Source organism: Macrobrachium rosenbergii, chromosome 28, assembly GCF_040412425.1.
Source record: "Macrobrachium rosenbergii isolate ZJJX-2024 chromosome 28, ASM4041242v1, whole genome shotgun sequence".
Classification (NCBI taxonomy): Eukaryota; Metazoa; Arthropoda; class Malacostraca; order Decapoda; family Palaemonidae; genus Macrobrachium; species Macrobrachium rosenbergii.
Genome location: NC_089768.1, coordinates 21,143,689 through 21,170,686, shown reverse-complemented (window position 1 = coordinate 21,170,686; position 26,998 = coordinate 21,143,689). Strand labels below are relative to the sequence as shown.

Sequence of the window (26,998 nt, the reverse complement as noted above, 5' to 3'; positions counted from 1 at the left end):
CAATAAAATGGAAATGTGCTGGGAAGATGCCAGTTGTGGTATGGAGTGAAGTTCGGTTACTTAAAAGGGCACTTTCCCAATAAGATGCATTTACAGTTTTCGCATTATTTCCCGTACTAAAGTTGTTATTATCGTAACTGCTGCGTCATTATTATTGTTTCTCTAACACCGACATTCGAATCGAAAGCCTTACAAAAAAATGCCAATATCATATTTCTCCCTCTTACAAAAAATCGGTTTTTTACCTCTCTCTCTCTCTCTCTCTCTCTCTCTCTCTCTCTCTGCTTTACGTGTCTGTCTAAGTCTTTTTGTGTTTCATTATTTTTCCGTCTGTTTGTTTCTCAGAGTTAAAAAGAATCCTTTGAAATTTGTTTTGAAGCCAGATGTTTGATGATATTTTTATTACGCTATCAATCCTTTCCTTTAAAAATTCTATGACCTTCGGTATTAGTAGTGAAGTATCGACATTAAAAAACGAGGAATCATACGCATAAAAACACTGACTACGAAATGACTGTGTTAAACAAAATTAAAGAAAGAAATAAGTTAACTATAAACTTACGTTATTGTTCGAGTTATGCTGTCTTAAAGGGAAATCTAGACCTTATCTAAGTCACGTACACAGAATCTAACCAAGGTCGAAAATTCGTAGACTTCTATAGGAATTCTAAGACATCGACTCAAAACAGACGACGCTGAAAAGAACTGTTCATGCGTTAGCGCAGAGATAACGGCTGCCTCCGGGTGCGTACACCTTTGAGACGGTGAAGAGATTTGAGAAGCAGCTCTATATTATCTCTATGGCTCTAGAGGAAGGTTCTGTCACAGGTGGATGCGGAAACTGAATACCGATAGACGACGATTCTGATAAGATTATTCAAGGGTAAATTCTGGTCTGAAATAGGAGACTACTATCACTTCTAGGAGGTAGAGAACTTTGCCTCCATAGACACTTCCAGTCTTTAAGGCAACTTACTTTAACAAGTTTGGCCGTCAGTATCACTTGGCTATTTCCACCCTACGTTATTATGAAGGGATCTGGTACAACTGGGATTTTTACCCGTCTCAGTTACTTCAACAAAAGAAACTAAAATGAGATGTTCGTCTCGAAACATGTAATAGAGATACTGTCATCGACAAAGAGAGAGAGAGAGAGAGAGAGAGAGAGAGAGAGAGAGAGAGAGAGAGAGAGAGAGAGTGTTTACTGGGTTTATTTATATTTAATCATTCTTTCTCAAAATGTTTTGTTGTTGTGATAAGCTATTTCCCCCCCCAAAAAAAAAAATTAACTATTTCGTTTTTCTTAAAAAAAAAAAAAAAAAAGTTTATTTTAGTTACTAACTTCCTCTAGCTATCTGAATCTCGACAGGAGGATCAGTGCTGTTACTATAGTTCATGTAATCATGTTAAGAATAAAAGGTACTTTTTTTTATTTCTATAATCTAATCACACAATCAGTTAAACATTCGATCACCGAGCCATGAGACAATCCACGTCAATTACAAGGGCGAATTATCATTGCCAAATATACTTTGTGTAAATATAGTTATCGAAAATTTGACAGCATTGCCTGCACTGTGATCCAGGGAAATATGATTTCTATACTTGCATGCACTTATAGTACTTAAAAGGGGGAACATAGAGGCAGTGGATTTCAGTGCTTTAGGGAAAATTCTTGAGATTACATTATAGAAAAGAATTAATATGATTGCTTGAATTTATATTATGTTTAAAATTACTAGGTAAAAATACGATATTCAGTCTTTGGAAAAATACAGTTTTAATTATGTACGAAAATTTCCCATAGTTTCGAATTACATAATTACATTCCTTCAACAACTTCAAAAAACATAATGTGTTTCTGGGAGTAAACAGCACCTGCTTCGGTAATTTTCAAAATCCAATCTGGAGTTGCTGGGCAAAGATGTCTCATTAACGCACTGACCAGTACAAAAACTTCCTATGATGAATTAATTGCCAAAACCGACTAACTTTTACCGAGATATGTGGCAAAATTTGAGAGTTCTGGAACTTGATCACCAAGTGACAATGAATGATAATGGCTCAGGGTTCCTGCTTGTTTTCATATTGCTTCAAAAACTTTCATCTAGCTCGAGAGAGGAAGTATCTTAAAGCATTGCATAAGACGGTAATTATCTCATATAATGCTTGTAATCATTACCACCAAGCAAATGGGATTAAGGAAAATTGTAAATTATCCTTCATTTATCTCTTTCGTATCTTTTTTGTTCTGCTTCCTCTCTCTGACAGTTCACACAAACTTGACGACCTTCATTGATCGTCCATTTTCTTAATAATGCCTTAAATTTGCCTTGTTCTATTTTTCTTCGTGGTAATGTATTACTTAGCTATCAATTCTGAATTTTTTTTATGTAATCAAGTGTCTTGTATACAGAAGGTTAGATGCAATGTGTTAGGAACTACATAACTCTCGTGTGTTCGAAAATGGGGTTGTTGCTGCCCTCGTTATCATTCCAGAACTTTTTTTCCTCCGCGTACAGTACCCGACCAGTTTCTGTTACATCATGGAGCAAAGGAGAATTTACTGTACACCAGCAGCATGCTTTTGTCATCAATGTCTTATGCAGTGCTTTTGAAATATTTCCTCTGTCTTGAAGTAATGTATGAACACATATACATGCACACACACACACACACACACACACACACACACATATATATATATATATATATATATATATATATATATATATATATATGTGTGTGTGTGTGTGTGTGTGTGTGTGTGTGTGTGATGTTTGTGTGTGTGTGTGTGTGTGTGTGTGTGTGTGTATGTTTGATTTTAAATTACGAAAAAGGTAAAAACTTGATGATTTTACGAACAAAGTTACAGCCATGAAGGAAAAGTGAAACAATTGAGATGGTAATCACTTTTGTCTTATTACCAAGACATTGTCACAACAACTAAAGATAACAAAGACAAGGGCTTATATATATATGGTGGATATAAGTCCTAGTGAGTCACCTACACTGTTTCGCCGGGTTGGGAGGTCACAGACCGTTCTGCTCCTGACCACCCAACCGTGATGACTGAAATTTTGCCATGCCCTGGGACTTATACTTACCATGTTGATATATACACCCTTGTCTCTGTGTATCTTTAGTTGCTGTGACCATGTCTTGGTAATAAGATGAAAGTGTTTAGCATCTCAATTGTTTCACTTTTTCTTTGTGGCTGTAACTTTGTTTATACATACTGTACATACATACATATAGACATATATATATATATATATATATATATTATATATATATATATATATATATATATATTCATGATGTTGCCTTGTGATATGTATCTCATCCCATGGTTTTAATATACATACTCTTCTATTTATCATGTGTCATGTTGTAATAATAATAATTGTTGAAATATCATATGTAGTGTAATGTCAGATCTCAAGAGTTAGTGATTTGGGTAACTTAACAGTGTAATTTAAAATTGGTAATACATTTTAATAGTAACGTAGTATGTGAAGGCACATTTTGTCCCCTTGATTGCCATTCCCTCGCAAAATCATTTTTCGCCAGAGGGAGGAAGAGAAGCTGAAAATGAAGAACAAAGACTGCAGGAAGTGCTAGATAATATAGGATTTGCAAGTGAGTTACTGATTTGTATACTCAAACATATATATATATATATATATATATATATATATATATATATATATATATATATATATATATATATATATAATATATATATATATATATACAGTATATGTATGTGTATACGTATATATATGTACATATATGTGTTACATGGAATATGTGAAATCAGGGATTTCACGAAATCCCTAGGGAATTTATGAAACAACTAATTCACTTAGGAACATTTGATCCCCGAGGGCTAGTACTTGTTGCAAGTATTCTATACTCATGATTCCATATGTTGTGTTTTGGTTCAGTTATCGTCGCGAGAGATAACGAGTTAACGAGCGAGGGAATGGCAATCAAGTCATGTGAGGTTTTGTCTCATACGAGAAAAGACAAATGATTTCACGTTTCATGTACTGTTCTGGAAACCAACTTTGGTTCTTTCGTCTTTGTTTTGAAAGCGTGCCGTTTGTGGCTGGCCAGTTGCTCCTGTGGGGTCAAATGTGTTTTGCCATGTTTAGCACTATAGTAGTACCAATCTGTGGTGAGGGTTTGGGCGTGTCTAAACGCGAAAACGCACGGTGCCATATCTTCAAGTTCTTTGTGGAGGCGGCCAAAGTCAGAGCTCTGTATTTCTTACTAATCCCCCAAGGGAATCATTACCCTAAAGTCAAAACCTATGTCCTGTAGATTATCCTCCTTCCAGAGTCTGGTGAGGGGCGAAGACTCACTCCAATTGTCTTAGAAGGGTTCGCTGATATAAGTTTATTTTTCATTTATTCAGATATTTATCATATAGTGTATATTGGCATTAGAACTTCAGAGTTATGAAACGTTCTTTTTATTCTTCAATTAACGTATTTATTAACAATTTACATAAGTGACAAAATTAAAGGGAAATCACGGATATGATAAACAAATTTCATCCATTAATAATTTCTTCATTTTTAGAAAAATTCGAGTAATACATACAGTATATCTAATAAATAATAATGATAATGATACACGTCAATTAAGCTCGTGATCATATGCATCCACAATGGTTTACAAAGAGAACAATACAGAACAGTGTGAAGGACAAAACAAATACACACACATATATATATATATATATATATATATATATATATATATATATATATATATATATATATATATATACGCACATGCAATAATACAAATGCATATGTGTGTATATATACATATAGTAAATTTGAAGTGTTTATAGTATGTATGTATATATATATATATATATATATATATATATATATATAATATATATATATATATATATTTACACACATGCAATAAATACAAATATATATATATATATATTATATATATATATATATATATATATATATATATATATATATATATATATATACGCACATGCAATAAATACAAATTTATATATATATATATATATATATATATATATATATATATACGCACATGCAATAAATATATATATATATATATATATATATATATATATATATATATATATATATGAGAGAGAGAGAGAGAGAGAGTTGCTTTAAGAGGACTCATCAGAAGAGCCAAGACTTATAATGAATGAGTCAATATATTTATATATCTATCAAAATATCTTTTGGTGCATCTTCCACTCGCAATTACTCGGGAGATCTTAGGGCCTTCTCCCAATTTTCAGGTGTCACAGTATCCAGAGCTTCTTTAGTAAGTTCCGATAGATTTGCACCATCTTGAAATTGTTTCGTTTCGCTATGAAACTTTTCACTTGCCCCAAATTATTTTAGTTCTATCGGGTTGCATTGGCAGTGGTAGGGAGGGAGGAAGCCGAATAATTTCACGCCCATTTTCTCCTGCAATTTTATCTACGACATAAATGTCTTTTATTTTAACGGAGTCCTACTCCTTCCTTTACCATCTCTTAAAAGTTGACTTTTCAACATTTTCTCTGTTGGTTTCGCACCTTTAGAGATGAGCCATTCTGTAATTACTGCCTTTTTGCTTGACATCGTTTGTATTCTATCTACTTTCCTTGAATGATAAGGAGCATTATCAATCACAATAATTGAAGCTGGTGGTATGTTCGGGAGCAATTGGCAACGAAACCATTCTTCAAACACTTCGTGAATCATTTGACGGTGATAATCACCATAATTTTTTGCAGAGAATTTAAGCTCAGCGTTTGGAATGAAACCTTCTGCAGAGCCTGCATGCAGAATTGTAAGTCGGCCACCTTTTCCTGACGGCACTTTAATTCCAGTAGCATTCTCGGATTTATTATCTTTCCAGCATTTTCCTACAGTGTAATTTTGATTAACCCAAGTCTCATCCAGGTAAATTACATTTCGTCCGTTCTCTCTGACTTTTTGCATTTTTTCTAGGAATCTTGTTCGCAAGCACTACACGTCATATCGTTCCATCAAAAATTTCCTACCATCGAGTTTTGCGTACCAGAAACCAATTTCTTTCACAATTTTTCTTAAAGATTCTCTACCACCTTTGAATCCTGTTCTTTTCCTCATTTCAAGCAACACTTTGCTAATGGTTGGAATTTCTTTCCTCTCATAAAATTTGAGAATTATCCGACGAAGCAAACATTTGTCAAAGTCATCCAAACCAGTCACAGGTTTTGATCTTTTGCTCTTCTTTATCTCGAAAACTGGGTCACCAAATAATTCTTCCGACTCTCATGCTTCTTCACATATACGTTCAACTGTAGCTTACAGACTTGTGTTGCCTCAGCTGTACGATGAGTCGCATTTGCAACATCAGTAATGGTTCCCTGTTCTGTTTCTCCATTATGAAGTATCTTAACACATTATAAATAATTTTCCTTGCCTGTCCTTGAATGACTCCCAGTGAGGAACTCTGACTGTCCATGACGACTACAAAAGGCTGTGTTGTCCTATAATGTTTGTTGTTTAAGATTAAGCCAGCCTTGTGCTGGCACGGGCTCTTGCTCCTAGAGCAGCCCGTAAAAAATCTATAATGACAACTGCAGCTCATAATATACCTGTGCCTGGCCCGAGACACGAGGTCAGAGAAGTGCATACCAAAGCCACACTTCTTCACTTTAAAAGGTTAATATTAATGACTGGTTTAACACAATATTCATCGGGATCTGTGTAGCCTACAACAATCAACATTCAATCATTTTTGGAGCAAATTTATTCATTTCAGTTACTAAACTGCTCCCTTTATATACCTCATTAAAAATTGTAATAGGTTGATGTTTGGCAACGCCAGACCAATTTCAATCCTAACCACGTATTTAGGTTTTTTTCATCTTATCACCCGAATATTTTTTTTTTCCATATTCAGTTGACTGTTGTTTTGAAACAGTCTTACACAAGAAAAAAAATATCAAAGATGGAAAAAACAATTTCATATTCAAATTTCTCTGTTTATAGAAAAGTTCAGATAACAAACATCTTTTAAGCATTTATTCACACACACACACACACACACACACACACACACACACACACACACACACACACACACACACACACACATATGTGTTTGAGCGCCTACTATATTTACATCTGCTAATCCTCACCTTCACCATAAAGGGCCTCAGCTTATAAGATTTGACCATTCTTAGGAGATTAACGGAGGGTTTATTGTTTCTTAACTGACAGATACAGATTTCAGTACTTGACCTGAGAATCGAGATTATAGATGTGGCAACATGTATGCCACGTTTCTCAAATATGATATTGAAAAACTATTTGAAATATTGATCATTAACAACTGTATACGTAAAAGCCATGTTTAGTAAATATTTCAGAGTAATTCTCTAAAGTTTTGTTATATAACAAAGACCTATATTCCATAAAATTTTCCTTAGAATGGAAGTTTGGCAACGCACGTAAATGACTTTCATCCCAACAAAACCCTCACGATGGTTTGGTTTGACTATAGCACCCGGGAGATCAAATGCATTTAGGTGACATTTGATCCCCCAGGGCTTAGTACTAAACACAGCAAAACACATCTGACCCCACGGGAGCTAGTACTGAACACAGCGGAAGTGTAGATGAATCACTGTTTCGCCATGTTTAGTACTAGACCCTGTGGGGTTAAATGTTTTGCAATGTTTAGCACTAGCCCCCGGGGTATCAAATGCCCTTAGGGACATTTGATCCCCCAGGGGTTAGTACGAAACACGGCAAAATACATTTTACCCCCCAGGGGCTAGTACTAAACATGGCGAAACAGTATAGATGAATCACTGCTTTGCTGTGTTTAGTACTAGCCCTCGGGGATCAAATGTTCCTAAGTGAATTGGTTATTTCACAAATTCCCTAGGGATTTCGTGAAATCCCTGATTTCACATATTCCATGTAACACATATGTATATGTACATATATATATACGTATACACATACATATACTATATATATATATATATATATATATATATATATATATATATATATATAAATATATATATATATATATATATATATATATATATATATATATATATATATATAATGTTTGAGTATACAAATCAGTATCTCATTTGCAAATCCTATATTATCTAGCGCTTCCTGCAGTCTTCGTTCTTCATTTTCAGCTTCTCTTCCTCCCTCTGGCGAAAAATGATTTAAAGGGTATGGCGGTAGGTGAGGCGGGGGAAAAAAAAGGTCGGATATGAATAAAGTTTGTTCATCAATAGCCTCGCGAGGCGAAGTTTTTCCAACTCTTAAGTCATTTGCATTCAATGAACTTGGAAAGTTTCGCGGAATAAAATATCCAGCACTTAATAAATACTAAGAATGAGGTTCTCATAAGCAAGAAAAACATTATTCTATATAAACTGTTTCGTTTTAGAAGCCACTTCAAACTTTTCTAATTAATTTAGGAATGGAATTAGTTTAAAATTAGAAGTTTTTCCTCGTTCTAATGTTATTTACTATGTAGTTCTTCTCATAATTAATATAGAGACTTTTTTATCTCAATTCTTACACTAGGTACAAAACAATAACTGCTATAATGATATTTTAACAAAATTGCTTATTGTTTTTGGAGATTTTTAAACGCTTTTAACTTTACGTAAAACACATACACTGTAGAAATACTCTCCAACTGTTTTACTGAAATAATAAAAAAAGGGAAGAATCAGGACTATAATAACATTGAATGATTTATGAGAATAATTTTAAAAAATACACATGCACACGCGACAGAATCTCGGATATTTTACCATCAGCATAAATTAAAGTACAAAGATTTTGGCCTCCAAAATCTTTCTACTTTTCTTTATACTGATGGTAAAATATCTGAGATTCTGTCGTATGTGCATTTGAAAATTATTCTTTTTTAATTATTCTCATAAATCATTCAGTATTAATATAGTCCTAATTCTTCTCTTTTTTTTATTTCAGTAAAACAGTTGGATAGTATTTCTACAGCGTATTCATTTTACATAAAGTTATGAGCGTTTAAAAATCCCCAAAAACGAATTCAGAAATGAGGAAAAAAGTGGCTTCTAAGAAAATAATGATCACAATAAGTGAGCAATTATTTGATATCAGAGTTTCAGTTTTCAATGAAATCTCTGCAGTGGTAACTGCTTGCGCATTGCGCAGAGAAGTAAACTGCGAAATGGTCGAACTGTCATTTTAACTCAAAAGCACAGCAGAGTCGTTGAAGCAAAGAGCTTATTCGTCATAAATATTAAGAACAAAGAACAAAATCGAATCAGAGCTTTCGCAAGTCAGAGAAACTGCACAGCATGATGCTACTAATAACGAAAAGGGCACGCAGCAATTGGGTAGTAAAAATACATCGGGAGAAACCAGCATTTATAAAAAAAAAAAAAAATCCTCTCACTAGACCCTGCTCAACATTTCTCTCTGAAGCTTGCTCATTCATTCTTATCCTGCAAGCAATCAGAAGCTCTCTGCATACTGGAGACTTTCCAATTGCAGCAATAGTAAGAAAAAAAAAAAAAAAAAAAGAGAGAGGGGTTCCTTCCACATCACGCAAAGGCGGCTGCGGACAACTTTGGAATATCGACAGATATCAACCATATCATTCTTTAGTTTTCTGTAAAGAAAACTATTGTGCCGGCTTTGTCTGTCCGTCCACACTTTTTTCTGTCCGCACTTTTTCTATTCGCCCTTATATCTGAAAAATTACTGAGGCTAGAGGGCTGCAAATTGGTATGTTGATCATCCACCTTCCAATCATCAAACCTACCAAATTGCAGCCCCCTAGCCTCAGCAGTTTTTATTTTCTTTAAGGTTAAAGTTACCCATAATCGTGCTTCTGACAGCGATATAGGATAGGCCACCACCGGGCTGTGGTTAAAGTTTCATGGCCCGCGGCTCATACAGCATTATACCGAGACCACCGAAAAATAGACCTATTTTTGGTGGCCTTGATTATACACTGTAGCGGCTGTACAGAAAACTTGACTGCGCCTAAGAAACTTCGGGGCATTTTTTACTTGTCTGTTTTCGCGTCGGTGGGAAGTTTGAACTCTGAATTCCCTGTGGGTGGAAAGTCCGTTAACCTAAGAGAAACGGAGAGATGCTCCGCCCGCTTTTGCCTGCTCAGAGAATTGTAAATTTTGATCACGTGCTCCCTTGGGAAATACAATGGTGATTGGGCTATGAATAACTTAACAATGCCCCTTGGTGTGCAGCTCTGTATATGCACGTTGCATGTGTGTGGGTGTCTTTTTCTACGTCTTTGTACGGAATGATGCACTGACGATATGCATGGCAAAATGTACAATACAATATAACATCGGATGGAAAAAATCTCAAACCACATGAAAGCAACTTGGTTATTTCCTTTCCCGCTGGCACAAACTGTTTATAAGAAAAGTTTCGATGTAGAACTACAGAGCAAAAATTCACTGTTTAATTCAAAGGTTAGCATCTGTAGGAACTCAAATCTCTAGATGATGATTCATCAGGTTTGCTTAAATGCTGTCAATACCATTTTCTACTTCGGAAATGAAAACGATCTTCTCATATTTTTTCTTTGTTTCGTTTAAACGTAAGATATTACAGACATTCTTTGTTTTCTGATATATTAACCGTGTATCTTTTATGCGTAAGTAAGCCGGAGAAGGCAAGGGGTGAAAACCACATTAACGGTGGACGTGAGGAAAGTTTCTCACCCTTTCTTCGAGATCGTAAAAATTCTCCATTGTCGTTTTTTATTTAATCTGGACACTTATTGCAATTTCTTATCCCGGTGAGTCGTCGAATTGGAAGGGGGACGAATATAAGATGCTAAACACTATTTAATACAAAAAATCTTCTATTTGTCAACTTTCACCATTTTTTTTTGGAACTAAATTTTAAAAACCAAAAAAAAAAAAAAAAAAAAAAAAAAAAAAAAAAAAAAAATATATATATATATATATATATATATATATATATATATATATATATATATATATATATATAAAGGGAAAATCTATTTCAATATTCATTCCTCAGTCCCAAGTAATATAGTTTACGAGCCTCGGGGACTGAAAAGCACCTTCTCTAAAATAAAATTTTCTTTCTCTTTGATTAAAGGAAAAAAAAAAAAAGACGGCCACATACATACTCAATTCTGGGTCTTGGTTTACAAACAAAAAGCAACTGTTTTCGGTAGACGATTACATTTTCTATTTGTTCAAGAAATTAATCAACCTGGCTACCATTCAATCGTTCTAGGACAAAATTAACCATTCGCATAAATCAAGTCAACATTTAATGATTCTTTCATTCCTTCCGTTCCCTTTTTCCTTTCCTCGATCTCAGGCAAACACTTCTTAGAATAGCTTAAAAAAAAGTATTATAGATTCCATTTTCATTTGCATAACACGTGTATTCATAAAAATGCTCTGATAAAAATTTTTCCTTTTTCTAATTGATTTACAGGACATTAAAAAAAAATTTGCATGAAAACGCTGAACCAACGTAGTCTTAGTGAGCATAAGCAACGATATTCATGAAATTACGACGCTTAAGGTATCACATTATAAAAGTTTTGAGCTCAGGTAAGCGATCCTATACCAGAAATATATTAAAAAAAGAAATATATTGAAAAAACGCGTTGCATCTGACGAGATAACAGTTCCCCCCTGTACTTCTCTCACACTCGCATTCCTACCTATTTACACCTCCACGTCGAAGGAAGGTCATTATGGCAAAAGTTTACGAAAACCGTGAGACAATTTTCCGTTCCGGAAGACGGATTTATGATGCATAACGAATTTAGAAGCTTCCGGGTAGCGTTATTCCGTCCTCCGATGGCGAATTATGCAGAGAATAGCGGAAAACTATTTTTCTTAATTTTCATGAATGCTGATATTCTTTGAAAATTAATCTCTCGTTTTCTCATGCACAAGGAAGTGATAGAACCTTACCTTGATGCGGATCTTTTCCCTATATCGTACTTTGCTGCTCGTTAAAACAGGCTCCTCACTTACCTGTAAGAAAAAAGAATTAGAAAACTGTTTATGTATTTTCGTGAATGAGGGAATAACACAGATTATTGTAATTACATTATCACTGTCATAGCATTACTCTGTACCCAGGATGACGGATGGTATGGTTGTGACTGAGAATCTGTGACGTAACAAAAAATGATTGCATAACATTACTCAGCGTACCCAGGATGGCGGATGGTAAGGTTCTGATTGAGAATCTATGACATAACAAAAAATGATTGCGAGTTCTTTATGATTCAAATGTGTGCGGCATTTGAAAATAAAAGGAAAATCGTGTATGCATCATATATCTCACATCTGAAGGCAGAGGAAGCTTATGATGTAACTGATAGAGATGTGTTGTGGAGGATGAAGAGAACGTATTGCACAGAAGGTAATTTACTGAGAAGAATGGAAATTATTTTTTTTTTATTTATTTACCATTTATTCCTGCATTTATTTTTTCAGTGACGGGATTGCCGCAAAAGTAAGTCTCAAATAAGTGCGCTGACAATGGAGTGTGGTGTCTATGATGTTTTTAGATGCTTTAAAAAAAAGTGGGTGGAGCTAAGAGCCTAAGGGATGCCTCAAACACCCTTTAGTAATGCCTACAGCGCACCAAGTGAGTGAACTAGAGGTGAACCACATATAAATATACCTAATTAAGTGGAATAATTGTCAATTTTGTACTGTGGGATATCCTATTGAAGCGTACGTTTTTAAGTGTTAGTTCGTAGTAACCAAAAGCTGCAGAGACTGATGAAAGTGTATAAGAGAACTTGTACGACGAAATAACCGAAGGTGAATATTAGCAAGAGAAAGGTCGCGAGGGTAAATACAACCCAGGATGGAGAAAGGATGGAACAGTTGATTTAAGCCGTTACTTTTGAGTAAGTGTTATAAAGTAAAACAGGATGAGAGAAGAGGTAACTCACAGATGATGTACAGCTCGAAAGGTAACAAGACATCTGCAAAACATCTAGAGGAGGAGAGTTCTCACCGAAGCAAAAATTTAGAGTTTAGATGTTATTATATCACTCAATCTCCTTTATGGATGTGAGGTGTGGATGATGGACCCACATGAAAGAAAAAACGTTGAAAATGTAGATAAGAATTGTCCGAATAATGCACGCAGATGAAGAAGGGTTGAAATGGTGAGAAATGCAACGAAGGAACGACGTGATAAAAATATGGTTATAAGAGGAAATGACGGACAACAGGGCAATGAAAATGATTCATAATTCGAAGAAGACTAGAGAGAGAGAGAGAGAGAGAGAGAGAGAGAGAGAGAGAGAGAGAGAGAGAGAGAGAGAGTTAAAAATGTTGGAAGATGTGTCGGAACGGAAGACCTTGATATCTAGGAAATGGAAAATGAGAGAGATTACAATCAGGAGAATGATGACAGCAGAAATGAGCGATAACACCAACAAGTAAAATAATGAAACCGAATTTGATTCTGATGATTATGGAATAAACATCAAAACAGTCTATTTACTGACAATAATAAATGCCATCGTTATAATGATAATATAAAAAACTTACGTACAAAGAAAACAAAATATACTTAGTCTCCTATAACACAGCCTGTTTTCCTTTCATAGATTTACCCTTCGGTTACCGAAGATTTACTAACCCATTACTTTGAAAAACAAGCTAATATCGCAAGGGAAAAAGGCGAGCTTGCAACGTGTTGCTGTAAGCCAACTATATTGACATTTCCCATCAACGTATGCTTTGTTGTGGGGCTTTTTCGCTTCTCCCGGATTTGCATATTCTCTTTCTATGCCCTTACGTGCTCCGAGTCTCTGGTGGGGTTGGGAGGGTTGGGGGTTGGCAGGGGAGAATGCATATTACGCTCCAGCACGCTATTTTAGAGTTTAACGAGGAAAAATACGAGGGAAGCGGAAGGTATGAAACGCAAAAGATTGAAACCCAAATGACTCATTGTTATTTGTGGTAAAGACAACGAAGATTGCACAAGATTCCTTTCTGTGATTCTCGCGTGAGGCTTAACACAGAGATTTGAAAATATGATTCTGAAGATTTCTCATCGGAGGTATGAGATTCTACACAAAACTCCAAATCAGAACATTATATATATACATACATATATATACATATATATGTATGTATATATATATATATAAAATAGATGTATTATATATTCTCCTGGGCAGAGATTTTCATTCCTTTCCACTGTGGTCATAAAAAAATAGACGACAATTAATTACCTGTGAATTTTTTAAGGTGAAAAAACATTTTTCTTAACACTCACACTTTTATAGATGATGAAGGTTAGTAAGAACAATAGGTAATATTTTTGAAGAGAATAATTGACACTACTTATGACACCACAAAAAAAAAATTAAGTCAGAAGCTAAGTATTCAAAATGATAAAAGTGTCAAGTGCCTGCTTTCCATCCGACCGAAATGAACAAAAATACGCCACTTCCACTGCAGCTCCACCTGCATTAATTACATTTTTCTGCTTTTCGACACAAGAGGCGTCATCACTCATTTTCGATGAGATGAATGCCTTGATTACGCAAAAGATGAAGCAGGAAGTCTAATTTCCTATTCTGATCGATTCATAAAGGTTCAAAGTCGAAAGATCCATTGCAAGACTTTTAATACTCTAAATCAATCACCTCCTGATGTTTTATCCAAGGCAAGAAAAAAAAAAAAAACTGATATCCACTCGGGTAACTGCAAGACAAGTGACATGCGAAACCAATGAAGTAAGAGTAAGAGATTTTCCAAAATCTCTCTAAAACTTCAGGCTGCAAGTGAGGTACAGATATAAGAGTTTTATTTTAAGCAATTTTTTAATCCTAAAATGGTCGATGATGCGGGCACAGGTAAGTTATTACCTCGTTCAATATGTGTTTTTCACAAGACTATAATTTTAAATTATAAAAGGTTTAGCCGTAAGCTCCGTAGCGCAAAAATGATTCGATGTCGAAATTTTGGCATTTTGATAAAAGACAGGGCGGTGAACGAGGTATTGCTAAACATTTTAATGCACTAAAAGCACCAATTATCAGTTTGGTAACACAGCTGAATATTAAATGGGCCGAGAAGAGACAGCTGAATGGAGCAGAGATCGAAGACCATTCAGTGCCGCATGAGCACAAGCTCACTGGAACTAAAGTTTCAAGGAAAACCAATCTTCTCCGCGAACCTTTCATTGCTAGGGAACTGGCAACGCGATCACAGAATGTAACCGAAGAGACTCGAGATTTTTCTAGGTGCTTTCAAATGGTAAAAATCTGAAAGAAAAAGGCCCTCTCAAATCCACAGAAATATGACAAATTCCTTATGAAGAACGAATGAATAAAAGATTTTGAGCTTGGTAGCGAAGAGGAAGAAGAAGAAGAAGAAGAAGATTATGGTAATGAAGGCCATGAAGCAACTTGCATGGAGACCCCGTGATTTCAATCGAAATTAGTTTTCCTACTTTACTTATATTTTTTTTAAATCATAATAGGAAAAAAATACTAGTTTCTTGCCGCCGTCAACAAAATTTAGAAGCATTCCAAAATTTTAGGAAATCACATAATTTGGTAAATTTTTCATATAAACGACATATCGCCCTAAAAGGTACACACGAATAAGAGAAATTAGAATCTACGATAAATGAGAGAGAAGGAAACATTTTTATGATATTGCATCTCAATTACAAAGACACAAGAAGAAATTCGAACGCAAAAAACTTAATCAGATGACAAAAAAAAAAAAAAAAAAATAGTGAATGACAGTGGCTGAGATTAGGATGTTTGTTGTTGTTGAAAAGAAGCGTCTTTTCTGAGTATGCATGAAAACGACGGAAGCTGATGTGTTGGGAGTAAGGGCGGTAGAAATTTCAAATACAGGAAACGTAAATGCGACGAAGGTGTGGTAAAAAGTTTAAGAAACACGAAAATAATATACAATGATTCTCTTTAGGGGATTTGGTCAAGTTGGGGAGATGGGCTGATTTTGGCATGTTGGGTATCAGGAGATTAATACCTAAAATGAGGGTGTGGCAAGGATATTAGAAAGCAAGAGAAACGCGAGTGCGTTTCATATATATGTGAAAAAGGCCTCGTGTTACTGACGAGTCTTCCGTTTAGAACCACGAAATTGTTATGAGGATGTAATTTTTTGTATATTTCTTGGATTCTTCCTTCTCTCACCATTCAGTGATTCTATGTGAAAATGACTGCATCTCATTTATATCTAAAGTTATCCCTTTATAAGTCAAATTACTTTTACTGAGAAACAATTGTAAAGTTTCATTTTTGACATTGTGGGGGTTTTTGTCACTCTTTTGTACATCTTATACGCTATCTTTAATTTTGATGTGTTACTTCTAATGTATCAGCATAATTTCTTTTTGATATTGAGAGGCTATTTCTTGCATTTTTTTTATATAACATTTATCATTGTACTGGTTCACTGCTTGTATCTAAATGATTCACGCGATAGCGAAACATGCTTAAGTCGTCAGAAATGATAATGCCTTTTCATCAAGACGTTATCTGATTTTTCCCTTTAAATTAATTAAAAAATATATAAAAAATGAGACAACGCAATTCATCTGGCGCCTGATTCTGGAAATTTTCAGCACTAGAATTTTTATCCATTAGTGGTGTGGAGGAATTTCCATTCCTCGTCTTCTCTTCTAAAATGGCAATTAAACTTTATAAAAAAAAGTTACGTCTAGGAAGGAAAAATACGGCTTGCTCAGATTAATGCACAAAAAAGTTACGTCTAGGAAGGAAAAATACGGCTTGCTCAGATTAATGCACAAGTCTGAATTTAATTTATTGTCCGGGACATTAACTTTTTACCCTCTCAGTCCAAGAGGAGGAGGTCCTCTCCAGTTCTGGAGGTTCGCAAGTAGAATTATTATTTACCCTAAGACATAAAAGATTATGATGTTCATGCTTAGTTCACTATTAACATGAAAAGTTAAACTCGCATTTAAATTTTCAGAACCTTTTTTATTTTGTGTAGCCAATCAGCTTCTTTATTAAATCAATCACCCCGAATTCTGATTCGCGGTTAATTATCAGGATGGTTATCGGTTATACTGAAATATCATTCGTCTTCATAACAACCTGGCAAAAAGACAGACAAAAAAATGAGTACGGGATTTCGAAGATGAAACAGAATATTCCTTTACATAATCTTATGCGCCTGCTTGCCACCACAATGAAGCCTTCATCTCCTTTGACATACCGTTCATAATTTATAACCTAAATAATTTAGTTGGGCTAGCAATAGCATTCATCCCTATCATATAGGTCTTTATAAAAATTACCAAACATAGGTAAAACGAGTAAATTTTTATCACCCCTAAACTCACTCTCTCTCTCTCTCTCTGATAACAGCACTCCCACCAGCCTCAACGACTTCTGATATTAAGCCTATCACAGTAACTTTTGCAAACGTCAGCGTGAGTTTTACATTTACACACAAACACACAGACAGGCAGACAGACAGACAGACACACGAATATATATATAAATAAATATGTATATATATATATATATATATATATATATATATATATATATATATATATATTGGGCAATTTCAACCAGACTTGGTATACATACGACTTACTCTCTGGACAAGAATACTGTGTGGGTAAGAAATCACTGGCACCAAAGGGGGTGGGGGTGGGAAGGGAGTGAAATGTAAAAATAACCGAAAACGACAGATATTAGTGTCTAATCCATAGTTTTCAAGGTCGCTGAGATGAATAGTGACACTCCCGATGCCCTTTAATCCAAGTTCAGTCCTGACAGGAATGGGGGGTGAGAAGGGGTGAAATATAAAATGTCAAAAATGCTGGGCAATGTAACTGAAGCAATTATGTTAGTGAGAGAGAGAGAGAGAGAGAGAGAGAGAGAGAGAGAGAGAGAGTTACAAGGATCAGGATGTCTCAAAGACTTATTAGTCCATCTGAGGAGACATCAAGTGCTCACTTATCTCTAGGAGAAGGATTTTTCTAAAGATTTTGTCTAACTTTCTTTTAAACTCCTCCGCACTGTTGCTGTTTACAACTTCTAGTGGCAGTTTATTCCATGCGTCACATATCTTGTATGTAAAGAAGTTCCCACAATGAGATGTGTTGTATCTCTTCAGTTCTAGTTTCCATCCATTATTTCTTGTCTGGTTTTCGTTTAATGTGAAGTGGTTACTGTCTACTTTTGTTATGCCTTTCATTATTTTGAATGTTTCTATTAGCTGTCCTCGCAATCGTCATGTTTCTAAGTCATACATGTTCAGGCTCTCAAGTCGTCTTTGGTAACCTATTTGCCCGATGGATGGAATTGATGAAGTGAGAGAGAGAGAGAGAGAGAGAGAGAGAGAGAGAGAGAGAGAGAGAGAGAGAGAGAGTTTATAGGCTGTCATTCAGAGTTTTCCCAGGCAGTGCTGGATTGGTCAGCTAGTCTGTGTATATATATATTATATATATATATGTAGGTATATATATAATATATATATGATACATACATACATACATACATACATATATATATATATATATATATATATATATATATATATATATATATATATATATATATATATATACTGTATATAGTATATATATATATATATATATAATGCATACATACATATATATGTATATATACATTATATATATATATATATATATATATATATATATATATTATATATATATAAATTAACGTTTTTGAACCTTCAGTTTCCGAATCATAGTCCAAGTTTGGTTGAAATGCGTCGTAGTTATTGTGAGTTAAAGTTCGAGGAAGAATCAGATTGTTAATAAGAATAAGAACGCGAGTAGTGGCGACATAGCTACACAGTGAAGGTGCATTTATAATAATATGAGCTAATATCACTGAGAGGTAATACAACTAAGATGCTATAAATTCTGGCATAAGTGTGCCGAAATTATACTTTCAAATTGTTACACTCCTTATTCCATTCCTTCCCTGAACTTCCCATCTAAATTTCTCTTGATTTTCCTTCATCCTCCTAAATTGTCAGTGACCCCACAGGGAGCTGAGGCATCCCAGGCTTCATTACCTACGTTAATGTTCCTTCTTTTATCAAAGAGGTTCTTAAACCACTCATTACCGGATCGTAGCAGTGAGGTCTGAACCTTGGTTCACGTGAAATCTATTTTTCTTATCTTTCCTTTTCACTCTTTATTACTCCCTTTTTTCACTCTATTTTACATATACTGCTAGTGACAAGGAGAATCTCTTTTTGAATAATAGTAACCCATCTCTTGAAAGAATTTAGATCAGAAAAATTTTGTTATTAAAAAAAGTTGAACATCATTAAAACGGCTGCTTGAGGAAATGTTACCAAATATTATGAATAAATAAATAGTGGGGTCAGCGTCCTAAGATTTACAGACTTGCATTCAATACCTGAAATGATGAAGGTTGCGTGGCGTAACGTCGATAAGACCACTCGCTTGAATATTGTGAAGCAAGGTTTTATCCTCTTCAGTCTGAAACATAGAATAAAGTGTTACTCTTGAGAAATAAAGCAACAAATAAGTGAAATACGTGTTTGTTCAACTCTATCATTGAGAAATAATTTTCTCTACCATTTAAATTCATTTTTAAAACGATTCCTCACTCAGTCTTAAGAACAGAATAGCATATAGGATTTAGGCCAAAGGCCAAGCGCTGGGACCTGAGGTCATTCAGCGCTGAAATGGAAACTGACAGTAAAAACGTTTGAAAGGTGCAACAGGAGGAAAACCTCGCAGTTGCACTATGAATAAATGTTAGGAGAGGGTGGAAAGGAAGATAGAAGAAAGAATATGAACGGAGGTACAATATAAGGAATGAAAGGGGCTGCAGCTAGGGTTCGAAGGGACGCTGCAAAGAACCTTAGTGATCCCTACAGTGCATAGGCATGGGGTGCACTGACGACACTATCCCCTTAGCGGCTCTCAGTCTTAAAGCAGAGCATGAATTAGACTTTAAATTCTTGTAATAACTTTCTTCATAACAGGAAGAACGGAAGATCATCTTACATTTTGAGTCTGGATAAATGTTTTTAATTAGTAAGAAATTCCTTGAAAAGTCTATAAATAAGACGACATTCGCAAGAAATCTTTGCAATCACACAGTCCTTCCTTCGTCGTGCGACAGATGCTATCACACGGTCAAAACTAATTATATTCCAGTGACTCTGCTTTTCAAATAGGATGTTTACAGATGCTATAATTCGTGAATACTCTTAGACTATGTAAAAACATTTCGCGTATAATCAATGAACAGAGTATTCTTAAAAACGACTCTTTCTCACAGTAACATTCATTGATGGTATTTTTCCTACATCTAGTAGTTATGAATACTCATCATCTCCTTTCCTTTAAGCAATATCTTAATTAATATACCAGAGTACAGATGGCCTCCTGTGACAGACCAGGCATCTCAGGTGCTTGATTAGTGACATGTGCTGGGTGTTAGGTGGAATCTAAATTTTATAAAGGAAGTACTCAAGTGCACTTTCCTTGAGCTGTTTTATGCATTTTATTAATTTTTTTTATTTATGAATAAATGAATTTATTTCTCTATTTCATTTGTTGCATATCCATTGGTTTTTTACCTCCAGCAGTTCGTTTTACATTGAATGTATTGTGAATATTTTCTATTTTGTTCTGGTTTTCCTTTATCATGAATATGAACAATCAACTCTGTGAAATAATAATAATAATAATAATAATAATAATAATAATAATAATAATAATAATAATAATAATAATAATAATAATAATAACGATGACGATGATGTTGATAATATATTGTCGATTAGTTTAATTTAGAATACTGCGAAAAAAAACACTGAAGCATATTTTAATGTTACACAGCTTTAAAACGCTTATTTTTCCTGTAACGATGAACTGTAATTTGTTTTTGTTCACCTCCTATGGGGGAGCTGATGTCCCGTTAGTGAATGAAATTATTATCTATTTACATATGAAAATGAGTGCGCTGCCTTGTTCTCCGCCTCCCCACCCCCGGAACTCTCTCTCTCTCTCTCTCTCTCTCTCTCTCTCTCTCTCTCTCTCTCTCTCTCTCTCTCTCTCTCTCTCTCTCTCTCTTGTTCCAATATTTATGAAGTTCTGGGTCACGAATCCACTCAAGTCTCATAGTTTAATTAGGTTCCAAAAATGGCAATATTCATTTATGGGACTTGTTTATTTTTTCACCCAGGTTAACCTACCGAGTCCTTTCCACTATTAGAAAATATTTCGCAATTTCTTTCGTAACTGCACACACAAACGCATCAAAAGAAGCACGCTCATTTAGGTGGAATGGCATGAGGCTTTTGAGTATAAGCATAAACTCATGTTTGTACAAATAAAAAGATGCATTTATAAAAGTAACTCATTGCACCTAATGAACCAGTTTAAGATATTAATGTTTTTGAAGATATTGCAGAAAGACGTTTCAAGGCAAAAGTTCTTCTTTTGGTCTCGTCGCATGCAGTTCTCTGAATCCGTAATTTTTTGCAACTGATTAAAAATCATTCATGCCCACAAAAATTAAATGAAAAGTCACAATACCTTATCTATTGAAGTTCTTCCTTCTGTTCCGCGTGATTGACTTTGGAGCTCAAAACTCCATCAACTAAAGCTATTTTTCTTTCCGCTTCAAGTCCCAAACACTTGTTTGGAATTTAAAGGCTTGTGTTACTCGCTGAGAGAGAGAGAGAGAGAGAGAGAGAGAGAGAGAGAGAGAGAGAGCGAACGTATTCCTTTAGCTTACGTTTCAACTTTTGGCGAGCAACACACACAAAACCTAAATAATAATTTCTTGGGTTGTTTCATCATTTGTTGATGTAGTATTTTTTCTGACGAATTATGCTGTTGTTACTAAATTACATTTCCTCTACCACTAATCTGCTTCGTTTGCAAAATGTTACTTGAATAAGCTTCTGGATTTTAAATTCATTTTTTTTCAGACTATTTAAGGAGCTTAACCGATTCAGGGGAGAATTTTCTCTTAAGCGTTCGAGTGTTCAAATGAGAAGTTATTTTTTTTCTGTCACTAGGCTGAAATGCGCTCTACCAACCACACGAATAATCATAGCAGTGTTTTTTCCACTTTGCCATCGCTGTAAGATTCTACTGATATTAAATGGAATGGACATTTTCCAGGTGACATTAAGTTTACCTTCGCAGTACGGAGGTAAGTAGGTTTGACTCAGAAGTGAGCTGGAATTTGCTTTTTATCACTGAGCAGATCCTTAAGATGGAAAGAAATCATGGGAACTACGACATAATTCTGTCTTATGCGGACACATTATTTATGGTATGAAAAAAAAATTATTTTCTATATCCCCAGCGATGGCAGCAATAAGATATTTGAAGCAATGTTTGGGCGTATTTCGAAAACGATGACCCTACGGTACTCCATAAAGTCAGAGCTCATTATGAATAGCTCTTATTTGGGGACAAGAAAGATCTCAGAAGCTGGTCGTAGTCAGGCTTAAAGTCAGTTCATTACCATGGAACGGCATCTTGGAACATGACAATAGCAAAGTCCAGCGTTCTTTGAAGTTAAGCCCCGCCCACGGCTTACGTCATGACCATCCCTTAGAGCTAATTGGCTGGCATTAGTTTCGGGAAGTTGGTTAATCTGTGGTTCTTTTCATGTTCATTAATACTGCAATGGTTGTTGTACCGAACTAAATAACGTTCTGCAGATTATGGAAAATATGAACGAAGTCAGGAGTGTTCCGCGATGCTACAGTGTTGTGTTTCGTAAAAGAGGTTCACCTGAATACGGAGGTGACACAGGGAATGTCTGCGTTCGAATCGGTGCACTTGAATCACTGGACAATGATAATTACCGTCTGATATTGTCAAGCGCGTTCACCATTCTAAACTTAAACACAAAGACTTTCTCAGACCTATGCAGACTGATATTTCATATTGATTTCAGGAAATTCTGCTACAATTTAAGTCATAAAATCGATTTCATTGCACTCTTTTACACATTCAAGGGGATGACAAGCAGTGACTGCATTCTACAAAACCTGTATATGACCATGGTTAACTTAAAAGTTTTAGTCTAATAGGCTGTACGAGTAGTATTGGATATAATTTGCTCAGAATTTTCTTAAGGACGTTATCTTCTTTCGAAATAACAGGATCATAAAAATGGACGTAGACCTACTATATAATGTCCTATGTCTTTTTGTCGGTTTACGCAGCTTGTGGTGTTTGGATTATAGGCCTATCTTATACGCAGTTGTTTTATTGTGGTTATTCTTATTTTTTTTATGGTGCTTGTAGTTTTGTGTCTTCGAAAACTTTTCATATGGTGACCTACAACAGCAGAATAAACATAGACCTATTCATAAAAAGTTACTGGTGTAAAGAATTATCTGCCTACTCTTGTCAATTGAAATCTAGTCATTTGTTTTAATTAAAAGTAATCGAGTTTTTTATGAATATAGTCTATGCTAGGATATTCTCCTAACAACAGAGAGAGAGAGAGAGAGAGAGAGAGAGAGAGAGAGAGAGAGAGAGAGAGAATATTTGCTGGCTCATGTATCCTTTTGTCCAAGGTAATCTACAAGAATGCCCCTAAAAGCAAATGAATATCACGGGCTACTCGCAGACTGGTTTGGATAATCTCATACATAACTTTTTCAGCTTTAATTTTTTTTTCTTATTTCGTCACGTATCTTATGATGCCTTCCTACCATAGCCTTCATTTTCGTAGAAATGCTACAGCAGCCTTATATTCGCTATCACAGTAATATAATTTGTGATCCCTTTTGTAAACATATTTTCAGTATATTTCATTGAGAGCAGTTTTATAGTTGTGTGCAAGGCTGGGACAGTCCTATGATTGATCTGTGTGTGCCATCGGCTACGTGTTCATAAGTTTACTTTTATTCTCTGTGGTATAAGTGGCGTTACAATTACTATGGCCATGTAATGTGCATGTGCACTTGCTTATACGTGTACATTCCACTTTATATTATACATTATTTATCGTGGAGTGAGTTGAAACTACTATATTAATTAAAAGTTGCTCTATTTCCAACAGATACGGGAAGAAAACTATTTGCGATAAGAAATTGACGTGTATGCCCATGCCCTGTCATGTCTCAAAATCTAAGAATTTAATGTGTAGTCCTATGACCTGTCATTGCCTCAATATATAAGAAATTGACGTGTAGGTCTATGACCTGTCATTGCATCAAAATATAAAAATTTTATGTGTAGTCCTATGACCTGTCATTGCCTCAAAATATAGGAAATTGACGTGTAGGCCTAATCTCTCAATGATATTAACATTTGACATGGCTGCATAAGTCTATGCTTCATTTCAATTAATGTGGTCTATGTGGGATCGCTTACTTAGGCCAACACCAATTTAAAAATAAAAAAGCAAGATGCTTGTGTATTTAGGCTCCGCATGATAAATAAAAGGATGCGCAGACCCAAGATCTTCCTAATGATATAAAACTTAATATATCATTTATCGGAGATATTAATTGCACACTTCAAAACTCCGGGTACTCAAATCTGTGGTGTCATCATTCATGACAAATCCGTACTGGTGATCATTTGGACTGTTAACTAGTGTGACGTCATTCACCCCTCGAGAGCTAGCCAATCACTGGCGTGCAGTGGGCGGGCTTAGCTGCAAAGAGCGGTGGACTCTGCTATAATAGCGTGACCCGCATACCAGGCATCGGGACATATAGGAAGGATAGCCGGAAGGTCGGCCTACTCAACTTTCAAATGATAATTACAACATTTCTGGTAATACCATATCTAACCAAAATTCATTCAGTCAGACTGATTAGAAAATATCCGATTTTCATTTTTTTTAAACTGATAAAATACAACATGAAGCACAAGGACATGAACGCAATATCTGTTATCACAAAATAACTGACAGAGCACAAACCACGTTCACAAGCTACAATGACTTCCGAAAAGGTCAGTCAGAGTCTTGGGAAACGTTATCAAGACACGGGTATTTAAAAAGCACTCATATAAACAGCTTACCAGCCTGAATTTGGAATACAAATCCGCTGGGGTTTACAAGATCCTACTAATGAAATGATCCAGGTATGTGTGCATGGAGGTCTTGGAAAAGATGCAATTCTGCAAATCAGCAGTTGTTGTATTCAATTACCTCTAAGCGGGTGACAAAAAAAAAAAAAAAAAAAGCTCGGTGGGTAATGAAAAGGATACGCAATGGGAAACAGTTTGCATGTAATGGAGCATGAAAATTAATTTAAATTTATAAGTTGACATCTGCACATATGCGCACTGCATGTTCTAAGGATAACATCGTTCATACACTGCTGAGGGAGGTGTTGAATGTGCTACGGGGAAGGATTATTCAACCCATGATGAGAAGTGTTAGTATTTCCAAAGCAAAGGCACACGAGTCTTCTGTACTTTGAAATTTAGATAAACCATGAGTTGTTCTGAACAGATCAAGGGGCTCACAAGCAACATAGGCCCAAGGGAAGAGATCAGTTTTCTGACATTGGAATTGATCGATATAGAGAATATAAAAAGGACAAGACTTACATGATGGGAAGGGGGGGGGGGGATAATAACTAAAAAGTTGGTTGGGACGAGATTACCTCCTGTTTAGCCGCCACCATAAGTTTTGTGTACAAAATGTCTATTTATGGTGGAACCACAAGCATGAACAATATGCCTTTACAACTGTTATAGAGAGAGAGAGAGAGAGAGAGAGAGAGAGAGAGAGAGAGAGATTGTGACAATATTACCAACTGGCGAGGCAAACAAATTAATGCAGATTAAATTATAACATTTAGTGTATCCACACTAACAGCAACTGACAGAGAATCAAGCAAAACGTCCGAGATCGATCTTTATTTCTATTTATTTTTAAATAAAGTATATGGCTCTTGTTGCAGAGGGGTTGCAGATCAGGACGGCAGCCGCTCTGAATAAACATTAGATTTCACTGACCAACAGCTTTCAGCTCAACCGTGATGGAGGTACTGGGGCGTTTGTAAACGTCCCTCCGATGTAGGTACGTTTCTAGCAAATAAGTAAACGACAGAAATCCTTGTTGGGCTGCAGGCAAGCAGAAAACGAGTGTTTCTACTATCTCCTCGCTCAGCAGGAGTCGAATGGAATGTGCTGTTCTTTGCTGCAGAATGAGATTCATCGAGTTAAAGAAATTTTTTTTTTTTTTTTGAAATGGAAATGTGCTCACAGCTAGATGAAACTGACACATAGCAACAACGTTGCCTGAGCCTTCAACTGACGAGGGCACGGGGAGGTGATTTTCGCACTGTGCTTGTACTGGGTGATGAACCTTATAGTTACACACAGAACGGATGGTGTGAATGAGACAGGATTGCTGAATTAATCTTGATAGACGTTTCAATGATAATTCGTAATAATAACAAGAGACTGGCGTCGGAAGGTACTATCCACATAGACCATCAATGCAATACATTGTATAGTTGTATTTGCAACAAGAGAGAGAGAGAGAGAGAGAGAGAGAGAGAGAGAGAGAGAGAGAGAGAGAGAGCACAAAAATTGTAAATTGAAAAAAATACAAAATTATTCTAGTACAGGTATGTCCGGCTGCCCCTTGCCTGAGGCTTAAACCAGGTGGACTCAAAGTATCAGAAACTGAGCCCCGGGTTATGTAGCCGTAACCCCAATAAAAGGTCAAAACACAGAACTGAGCATTTTCCTCTTTCCTTCAAGAATATTAAAATCCCAAATAATCCAGTAAAGGTAAATCGCTCATATTTCTTCAGTACGGTCTTTCCAAAGATAATACCAAAAACTTAAATATCTTTCATTCGTTCTAGAAATTTAGATTCATGCTAGAACTACTTTCCAGGTGATTTCAAAGGATTTTATTTTGGGGAATATTTCCTACG

General features: G+C 35.4%; 1 protein-coding gene across 1 annotated transcript in view; it reads right to left on the bottom strand.

Annotated features, from left to right (window-relative positions):
- LOC136854117 (armadillo repeat-containing protein 8-like) overlaps window positions 1–26,998 on the bottom strand; it is a 294,260-nt gene that overhangs the window by 247,450 nt on the left and 19,812 nt on the right. The window contains exon 2 of the mRNA XM_067130307.1: window positions 19,498–19,580. The gene's annotated coding sequence lies outside the window, so the exon portion shown is untranslated. The remainder of the gene's footprint in view (window positions 1–19,497; window positions 19,581–26,998) is intronic.